General features: G+C 44.4%; 1 pseudogene; it reads right to left on the minus strand.

Moving 5' to 3' along the window:
• Window positions 1–8,928: 8,928 nt before the first annotated feature.
• Window positions 8,929–9,381, minus strand: LOC112322348 (large ribosomal subunit protein eL29 pseudogene; annotated as a pseudogene).
• Between the last annotated feature and the right edge of the window lie 1,273 nt (window positions 9,382–10,654).

Consider the following 10,654-nt stretch of genomic DNA (forward strand, 5'->3'; position numbering starts at 1 on the left):
GCTCTAAGTTTTTGTCCATTGAGTGTGATGTTGGCTGTAGGTCTCTCATATATGGCCTTTATTATGTTGAGGAATGCTCCCTTTATTCCCACTTTGCTGAGTGTTTTTATCAGAAATGGGTGCTGTATCTTATCGAATGCTTTTTCCGCATCTATTGATATGATCATGTGATTTTTGTCTTTGCATTTATTGATGTGATGTATTATGTTTATTGATTTGCGAATATTGTACCATCCTTGGGGATCTACCTTATTTCATTCTGCTTGCTAATACTGAGTATTATTACCACTCAAAAAATATCAGGGCATATGATCTATTTTTTAAAAAAATATGCAATCCATATACTTGGTATGTAATTCAAGCAATACGAAAGGTTTTATGATTATTTTATTTTTTAGAGAGAGGAGAAGGGAGGGAGAAAGAGAGGTAGAGTAACATTGATGTGCAAGAGAAACATTGATCAGTTGCCTCTCGCATGCCCCCAAACAGGGACCAGGCCTGCAACCCAGCAATGTACCCTGACTGGGAATTGGACCTGCAACCTTTCAGTTTGCAGGCTGGCGCTCAACCCACTGAGCCACACCAGCCAGGGCTAAAATGGTTTATGGTTAAAAGTAATGTTGCCATCCTCATCCCCCAGTCCCTTAGTTCTCTTCCTGAGAAGCAACCCCTGTTAACTGTTTTTGGAGTCCCCTTCTGGAAATACCTTTGATCTGCACAATCCAACATGGTGGCCACTAGCTATACATGGTTATTGAATGTTTGAAATGTGGCTATTCCGAATTGAGATGTGCTATAAGTATAACATACACACTGGGTTTGAAAGACTTAATACACAAAATAGAATGTATAGAATATGGATTATATGTTGAAATGATACAACATTGATATACTGGGTTAGAAAAAAATATGTTTTAAAAAAATTTCTTATTGATTTTTTAGAGAGAGAGAGAGAATGAGAGAGAGATTTGTTTTCCCACTTTGTATACATCCATTGGTTGATCCTTACATGTGCCCTGACCAGGGAATGGAACCCACAACCTTGGGACAACGCTCTAACCAAATGATATCTGTGCAGGTAGATAAAATATCTTACTAAAGTTAATTTCACCTGTTTCTTCCTACTTTTTAAAAATGCAGCAACTAGAAAATTTTGAATTATATCTGTAGCTCCTACGATGTTTCTATTGGTCAGAGCTATTCCATATATATTGGAAGTGTTTGCTTGTAGATCTTCCTCCTTTTATTTACCCTAATGGTGGCATCTCAGGCATTTAGTAGGAGAAATACCCAACCAAAGCTGTGATTTTACATTACTGAGTGCTGCTGGGCAGTCCCACTGGCCAAAGCTAAACCTCCTTGGGCTGGGTCACAGGCAGAGATCAGCAGGCCAGAGAATGGGGGGTGGGGGAGGTGCCGTGTTGTCCTTAGGTCAGAGGTCACTAGGACCACCTGTCCCCTTCCTGTCTGGAGCCTCAGAGCTGAGGTGCAGTCTTGCCTTTGGAATATATGTAACATTTAGCTGCCCTAACTCGTGACTCTCCTTTAAAAACAAAATAACGTTTAAATTCATATTATCCTCTCGCCCACGAAATTGTCAGTATGAGGCTCAACGTGTGGCAGGTACAGTTCTTCGTATTTTCTGTCTCACGTTGACAGGTTTTGTTAGGCCAAGTCTATATCCAGGAAGGCCAAAGTTGGTTTGGTCTAGGAGTGTGAGGTGAGCTGTACGTCAAGGTCAGTGAAATGGAAAAAAAAAGATTTTTTTTTTGTAATTGTCAGCGCTTTGTAGGTTATATTTGGTCCTAGAAAGTACAGGCTAATTGGTTTTTCCCTCGTATATACAAATCCACTTATAACCTTACTATTGCAGAAAACTAAAAACTTAAAAAAAAGAAAAAGAATTTGGCTACCAGGGAAAAGATACAGAAAACTACAGCATGTGAGGATTACATTAAGTTCCAGGATGAGGCAGGGCAGGTTTGGAGTGTTAATGCAGGAAAGACTGGCAAGGAAAGATCAATTGAAACCATCTGCTTCTAGAAGAGGGCCAGGTGCCACCCTGACAGATGGGCACGAATGCGAGCCTGGCATGAAGCCAGCTGATGCTCGGCCTAATGGCAGAGAGCACAGTCTCTGCTCAGCATGTGTGGCCACCACCCAAACCTGGTCAAGGCAGAACCACAGGGGCCTGTAACTCCTGTCTTTCTGCTTTCTGAGGTGGAATTCTACACACTGCTTCCAGCTGTAAGTGGAGGTTACCAAAAGGAGATAGGCAGGAGGGTGCTGTGGGCTACTCACCTATTGTTGTTTATGAAGCGGTCCATTTGAAAAGCATTCTTGCTTCACACTCTGTCAAAATGTGCCCATTAGTGCCTAGTCAAAAATTTCCCATGACCTTTGGCCTAGGAACTGTTCCAAGAGGTAGGGCTAGGAAGTGGGTTGACATTAACTTGGTGTTGCCATTTGAAAACCTTTTCTCTCTGTCAAAATAGATGCATACATGGATGACATTTATTGTTTTTGCCTTCCCTTTCCATTTCAAGAAAAGTATTCTGTGCAGTCTTACCTGTGGTGGCTCACACAGATGGCCACAATTCTCACCCCTCGTTTAATCCCTTGGCCATGTGACTGTGCAGTGCCTTCTCACAGTGGGTGGGTTGATCTACCCCACCTGTGGATGCTGGCTCAGCCAGGTGGCTTGCTTTGGCCAATGGGCCACTAGTAGGCATGACACAGAGTCTGGAAATGGCTTGTGCATTGGAGCTTGCTCTCTCTTGGGCACCTGCCATCTCCATGATAATATGCCAGGCTAGCCTACTGGACCATGAGAAACGTGTGGAGCAGAGTAGAGCCGAGGCCAGCCACCTACCAGCCATGAGTGAGTTCAGCTGACATCAGCAGATCCACCCAGCTAACTTCCGGACACACGAGTACTTATTGCTGTATGCCACTGAGCTTTGACTTGGTTGTTAGGCGGCAACATTACAGCAGAAGCTAACTGGCATATCCAAAAAGCTAGAGGGCCTGAATTTGCCTTGGGTGGATATGGGAAGAGAAATCCATCTTTCACATGCTTTCTAGCCGATGCTGCCCACTGATAATATTTATAGAAGAATCGGTGCAAATTTGTCTCCAATTGCAGCAGCCCCACCAGCAGATTCCTGGGAGATTTCAGTGACCCAGAGCAGTCATAAATTAAGCCGTGTTGGAAATACATATGGTTTTATAATACGATCACCCATAAAACCTTAAGAGTTCCTTTAGAAAAATGTTCAAAAATCACGTGTGGACAAAAAGCTCCATCTGTGTAGCTGGAGCCAGCTAGTGTTTGTTTTAGAAACTTCCCTACTTCCTGACTTGCAGGAGTTTACCCCGCACACTTAGCAGGGTAATAATGTTGGTGTCTGCATTAATGTCCTGTGCCTGTAACGAGACTCTTACATCCACATAGAAGGTAATTTCAGTACTTCTCACAGCAGGGTCATAATTCTTAAATACTTAAAATATTATGTATGTTGTCTCTCCTGATGAATAGAACACTTTTTTCATCTCACTGTTAACAAAGTTAGATTCTCTCAAGTGATTGAAAAGCACTCTGCCAGCCTAAAGTTCTATAAAAACTCTAAGTAATAGCAACAATAAAACCTTATTAGCCATTTCGGGCTCTGAATCAAGATTTTCAATCCTTGGCATCTAATTAAACATTTTACATTCTACAGGAACACGTAGCATTATACCTTTCTCCAAATGCTTCCTTTCCTGACTGGGATTGGAAAATTGGTCAGGACTTTGAATGAGGTGCACACATGCAACTCGAAATAGAGATGTCTTTGGTGATACTTTTGCACATTATGAGCCTTAAATCTGGCTGATGTTGCTAACTGCTGGTAGGGTTGGAGATGGTAAGAAAGTCATTGTTTTTGGAAAACCTACAGGTATCTCAGATGTTTTGGGGATCTTATCTTGTTATATAGTCTTATACCTGCTTTATGTGGCAGGTACAGCATTATCCCTAAATTATGGAGAAATGAGAGGGCTAGCAAGAACCTGTGAGTTCAGGCTTAAACCTCATCTGCCCTATGCCCTGGCCCGGTGGCTCAGTTGGTTGGAGTGTTGTCCCTTACACCAGAGGATTGTGGGTTCAATTCCCGGTCAGGGCACATATCTAGGTTGTAGATGTCATCCCAAGTTGGGGTATGTACGGGAGGCAAACAATTGATGTTTCTCTGTCATATAGATGTTTCTCTCCTTTTTGCCCAACTAGAGAACCCGAGCTGCTGTCCACAGCGGGACAATTCTACAAAGCCAAACAGAATAATCAGGATCTGGTGCCAGTGAGGCACTTTGCAGGGGAAACAGGTCATGATATTTCTGATTCTGCTCCCTTCACCCACTTTGAAAAAATGCCCATTGTTCCATGGGATATGTCAATCTGAGAGCAGTCAAGGAACAAGGGATATTGACTATGGGTGCAGCCAAGAGCTGCTGTGACTATGGCCCAGTCAGCTTTGCCATGTCCTCTCACACGCAATCTCCAACGGCAGGCAGCAGCGTCATCACCATAAGACAAACACTAGTCTCCACTGCTGGAGAGGCAGGAGCTCATGCATCTGAGCACTCAGGATAGCAGCAAGGTGCCTCTTGGGCTGTGCCCTTTGCCCCTTCATTGTTAGCATGGCTTTCCTGCAATAGCCCCCCATGAATATACCAAGTACATGTGCAGCTTAAGGGCCCTCAGTGATGGCAAAGCTCTTAGAAGAGGTCCCAGTTCTATTCTATGGTCACTGCCCTATGCTTTCTGTGTGAAGTGTTCTGAGCTAATGGTGTTGGCCCAAAGGGCTTAAGGCCTGCCAAAATCTTTTGGGGGAAGGAAGGTGATAGTGTCCAATGTCAGCTCGGAAAAGGGAGGGTTGGATCCAGGAAGCTTGACTCTGTCTATTTTGATTATTGTCTTAGGCAAGTTACTACAGTTTCTTATGGTTAATATAGGAGGAATTCAGCCTTCAGAGGGCCCCAGTAAAACTAGAGGAACCCATATCTCTCTTAGACACCTGGGAATGGGGGCTGGTGTCTCAGATAGTGCTCTTTACAGAGCCTGACTGGGGGGTATGGAGAAATGCACACGAAATATAAGCCAGGTAATGAAAGTTCCAAGCACAGCAGCACATAATCAGGCAATTATTGAGCTAAGACTTTAGCTTTAAGTCCCGAAACTTCCGAGTCAGAAAATTCTTCTAATAATAGTTAATAAGAACATAATCCTTAACCATAAGAAGCAGGGAAAGTTGTCTAGAAGACAAACTGCGGGCTACAGCTGAGTTAACAAACAAAAGTGCAGATTTGTGATGACTGTAACCGAAAAGAATGGAACAATAGTAAGTGCGCTGAGGCTTGGCAAAGGGGAGAAGGCTCCTGCAGGAAACACGGAAAAAACCTCTTTACCTTGATTAGCTCTTAATGAGTTTTTGACTGAATTGGAGGGACAACTCTTTTACCTCCATCTTGTGGTCAAACACAGAACTGTAGCCCACTCTGGGTCTTTTCTCCACCCCCCTCCTGTTTTATAAAAATAACTTTATTTGATAATCAGCAGTTTTCATCCACATTAACTGTAGATTTTTGAAAGTAGTGACAGCTATGGTGGTAACCAACAGTATAGAGCATGTTTGGTGAAACTTCATCCTCATTATGTGTTCTGGACAACCGCATCTGGATACGCTATGGAACATTCTTTAATCCTTTGGCCCAGACAGCTTTGTTGAGTCTGGTGTCTGTGTGTACTCTGTAGTTCCCACCTCTTTCATGGCAAATTTCTGGATCTCTGTGAGTGCCCGAGGGGCACCCACTCCATGGATGCATTTGTGAATGTTGATGGTGTATTGTCTGGTCACTACCTCACTGATGACAGAACAGCCCTTCTTCTCATCACTCTTCTTTTCAGGAGCAATTCCACCTGGCTCAAGTGGGAAAGGAAGCCCCCCCGCTTTTTCCTATTTGCCAAACATCCCTGTGTTTCAGTTCCCAAAGTGGGAGTCAGCTGACTGAATTTGCCCCACTGTTTCACCTCTGTGGTTTCCAAGTGCCAGCTCTATTCTATGATAGAACCATAGCCATTTTTACTTGGCCCTTTCTCCCCTTTGTCAAGAGACACCCCCAAGCATGCCCAGCTGAGGAAGTGTAAGTGGAGAGCAGTGGGTACCAGAACAGCGCTGATTGTAGCATACACATGTGTGGGGTCATGGGGTGAAACAGAGGAGGCTCCAGGCATGTGGGGCCTGAAAGTTACACAATTTTGAGGTCCCTCTTTAAGTAAAAGAAGATAAGATAACAGGCACAAAGTTTGGTGACTTGAGAAATCACAGGAAATTCTGAATTTTAAGAGGTGATAGATACCTAAACCTCATAAAATCCACGCAAAATAACATATATTTTTTACCTGCCTAAACACCTCTACAGCACTTTTTTTCTTAAAACTTTTGGCTGCATACTCAGGGATTGATTTTTGGTTTGATCAATAATTCCAAAAAATATATAAAGTTAATCTGAAATTAGGGCATACAAGAGTAAGTCAAATGCCTTCTTAAATTGCCACTACATGGTATTGGGCTACATAATTATGTAATTGAATTACTCTTATGGGATAAAAATTGACTCATTGATAAATATGTTTCTTTAGGATATTTTGCTGTGTCAGTGGCAGTTCTGCCTGCCGTTGCATCTGGAACTGCCAGACTTCATCAGAACTAGAGGCATCAGGTACTCTAAGATATGGTCCCATTCACCGAAGTGGATATAATGTGTGACTTCACAGACAGACCTACTCACTGTTGGTTGTTGCTCTGCTATAGGTTTGTGCCCTACAAACCAGGAATTGTGATAAATTCTACTCTACATACATTCCATGAAAAATGAAAAAGAAATATATAGTGCATTCAGAATTCTATACATTGTATTGCTGAATATATTCCTGACAGCAGAGAATTCCTTTGTCTAGGGATGAATAAGAACTAAATCCTCTGCTTACAATTTTTCATGTCTGGTGATTGGAAGAATTTTCCACAGAGTCGCTTCTGACTTCATACCTTTCAAGCCTTGTTTCTCTTCCATTACCCATATTTTTCTGGTTCTGGGCACCATAGGACATGTTTACATTGAGATACAACCTCTGAGCCTGAAACCTGATGTTATATCCCCTGGGGAGTCAGCCCAGTGGGTGGTGAGAGTGTTCCTGGAAGCTGTTCTTACACTGGGATAGTGGATAGCAACATCTTACAAACACACACAAAATATTCCACTAAACCCAAACTAAATATATTCCAAACTCAACTTCCCCATAGCTGGCTATAAAAAGATTCCCCTAGCTACTCCAATACTACCATTTCTGAGTGGAAGTGTGGCTGACAGGAAGTAGGTATGGAAGGACATGGGTCATAGACAGACAGATAGATGAATAAGGTAAGCACTGCCCTCAAGAATCCTGCAGACCAGTAGGGCATTTAAAAATGGCATCTCAGCAGCTATAGGTTCCCCACACAAGATGGAAATTGTGAAGGCCTTAAAAAGGGTAAACACAAACAACAACAAAAACGATGATAAAAAGCTAACAGTCATTGAGTCCTTTCTATGTGCCATATACTTTTCTAAGCATTTTACATGTGCAAAATCTTTTAAACCTCACAGCAAGTCTATAGAGCAGGTAATTTTATTAACAGCCCATTTTTAGATGTGGAAACTGAGGCCAAGAGAGATTTGATGAGTTATTCAAGGTCACATGGTTAGTAAAGGGCAGAGCCTGGGAGTGGGGAGACTGAGAGAGGGTATGTTTGCACCAGGACGAGAAAGTACTAATGGGGCAGTGGGGAGATGGGTAGGAGGTTGGGTAACTCCTAAAGAGCTGGCTTTGTGGACAAAAACAGTAATACTATTTGCTGAGAAGGTGACTGTAGGAGGAGAAGCTGGCTTGGAAAAAGGCGAGGAGTTAGTTCAGTCCTGCCATGTTGATTTGAAACATCTGTGGGACGTCCACATAGAAATGACCAGGAAGCAGTTGGATATCTGAGTTCAGAGCTCAAGAGAGTAAGCTGGGCAGGAAACAGACAGTGTGGGTCATCCCTGTGTAGTGGTGGTGGACTCCAGGGGCATGACTGAGATCCCCTGGAATGTGTTGGGTGTAGGAGGAAGCTGAGCTATAATCCTGGGAGTGGGCAGAGGAAAAAGGGCAGGTAAAGCAGTGGGCAGTGAGGAGGCAGGAAACCCAGCTAGTTGAGGGAGGAAAGCATTTCAGGAAGAGCTCATGGTCACAGTGGTACATACTGCAGATAAAGCGTGGAGCTCTGGATTTACCAAAAAAACAAAACAAAACCCCAAAACAAGTCACAATTGAAAGGGTTTAAAACAGACCTCCCTAAGATGTGCCGCTCTGGCGTGTGGATTATTTTGAGCTGAAGGCAATTGAGACTGTGTGGGCTCAAGAGAAAGTTTTGCCTCTCTCTTAAAGAATTCAAATTGAGGGCCTTGCCTGTCATAGAGTTATTACTAGAAATAAGTTTTTATGACCTATCTGTAGGGCAGGGCAAACATCGAATGACTGAACATCTGCTCTTCTATTGACCTGTGAATGATCTGCCTCCACTCTGATGCCCCAAGGTGCCTTATCCCAATCTTAGATACATCATATATACCCCGTTTTCCCTTCTGTCTCTGAACCTCACGTGTATGTGGGGTTTCCATATGTATTTACATAATTAAATTTCGTCATTTTCTTTTCTTTCTTTTGTTTGATGGACAGACCCTGCCTCAGGTTTATTTGCACAAAGATGACATGAGGACCCAAGCCCTGTGGAGAGAGCAGCCCAGGGGGCACATCAGTCCTTCTGTCTGGACGTCGGCAGACAGAGGCCTCTACTATGGAGCCTGCACAAGGGCCTAGGCACCTTTGGGAGCCTGAGCCTGAGCTGGAGCCTGAGCTTGAGACTGAGCCACATCTACAGCCTGGGCCTTGGCCTTGGCCTTGGCCTTTGGCTGGCAGGCCCAGAAACCCTTGGTGATGTGGGCATGAGCACGTTTCCCAAGCTTGAGGTGAGCAGTGTAAGCAACTTGACTGAGCTTGTGACTGCCACTCTTTGGGATCTTGGGCTTGACCTCCTTGGGCTTGACCAGGGCCTTGATAGCATCAGCACATGCACTCATGGCTTTGTTTTTGTTGGCCGGCATCTTCTTTAGGCCCTTCTTGTGCTTCTTGGCAAAGCGCATGTTCCTCAGGAACTTGGGGTCTATCCCCTTAAGAGATTCGTATCTTTGTGATCGGGGTTTCTTGATGCTATTTCTGTGCCATTTTGGGGGCTGGTTGTGGGTGGTGTGGTTCTTGGACTTGGCCATCTCTGCACCCAAGCCCATGTGGCTCTTGAAGCACCTAGGATGGGAGGAGAATTTGGTCATTTTTCTCTTGTTAATCTGTCTTATGTAGAATTAATTGTTAGACCAGCAAAAAGAAACTAGAAGGGTAGAGGAAAGTTTCTTCCTCCCCCACACAATAATCCTGGTGTCTGAGTTTGAGTTGTCCCCAAGAGAAGTACTTTAGAGCAAGTAGATTTTAGGAGATTCAGAGAATATGGTGAGTGGGGAAGTGAGACAGGGAGGGAAGGCAGCCAATAAAAGAGAGCATTTCCAAGCTGGTTTCTACTACGGGCAGCTGCTGTTCAGTAGCACATGGGCCTCAGGAGATGGTGTAGGACACAGAGCTCAGGGGTATCTATCATAGGTTAGGTTCTCTGGAGGCAGAAACCAAAATGGCATTTGGCATGTGAGATAGTTATTAGGAACAACATTTGTGGAAGGAGGGAGAGGAAGTGAGATTGGGAACAAAGAGGTCTTGAACTGCAAAGCTGACCTGGCAAAGCCTGGACCAAGCCCCTGGAGAACACTGAAGCCTATGTAGCCAGTCAGAGTTGTCCCACAGTGAGTGAAATGACCAGTTATTGGATGTGGGTTACTCTGGGAAGGAAGTGCCTCAGGGCGAGGAAGTTCTTACCAGTTGGAGGCTGTCTGCTGACCCTGAGGCAACAAGTCCCTCCTTGAAGGGGACCTACAGGTACATCTCTGTGGCCACTACACTTGCCCTCTTGAGGCCTGAGGAAGCTAATCTATTTATGAGAGTCATGGTTGAAAATCAACTGGAGGTACAGCAATCTCTCTGTTTTGCTGACCTATTGTATACATGGGCAGAGCAGAGCTCCATGGCTTCAGACAGGAAGAAACCAATGCACAGGAAGAGGTCAAGCCTGAGCCATGTGGAGGTGGGGTACCAACAGGGGAATGAGAGGAGGTTCAAGCTAGTGCTGTCGGTGAGGAAGAAGACAGCTGAGAACCTGGCTCATGACTCCCCTCCTTGAGGCTTTGTCTCTGCTTTCCAACTTTGCCTCCTGTGCCCATGGCTGATTGATCCATGGAGAGATACTTGACCCAGGCCGGAACAATCAGTATCCTTCCCTGCGATTTCAAACTGGAGTTAAGGGGGAATAGCAGGTGGAAGGCTCTAGAGAAGTTGGGACTCACATGGAGGGGAGAATGCCATCACTCCAAAGAGAGAAGCTGGGAAAAGAGAGAGTGTGGGAGCCACAAGGAAAAAGTCCCAAGGGTCCTGCTGGCCCAG

The sequence above is a fragment of the Desmodus rotundus genome, chromosome X (assembly GCF_022682495.2).
Source record: "Desmodus rotundus isolate HL8 chromosome X, HLdesRot8A.1, whole genome shotgun sequence".
NCBI classification, from domain to species: Eukaryota; Metazoa; Chordata; class Mammalia; order Chiroptera; family Phyllostomidae; genus Desmodus; species Desmodus rotundus.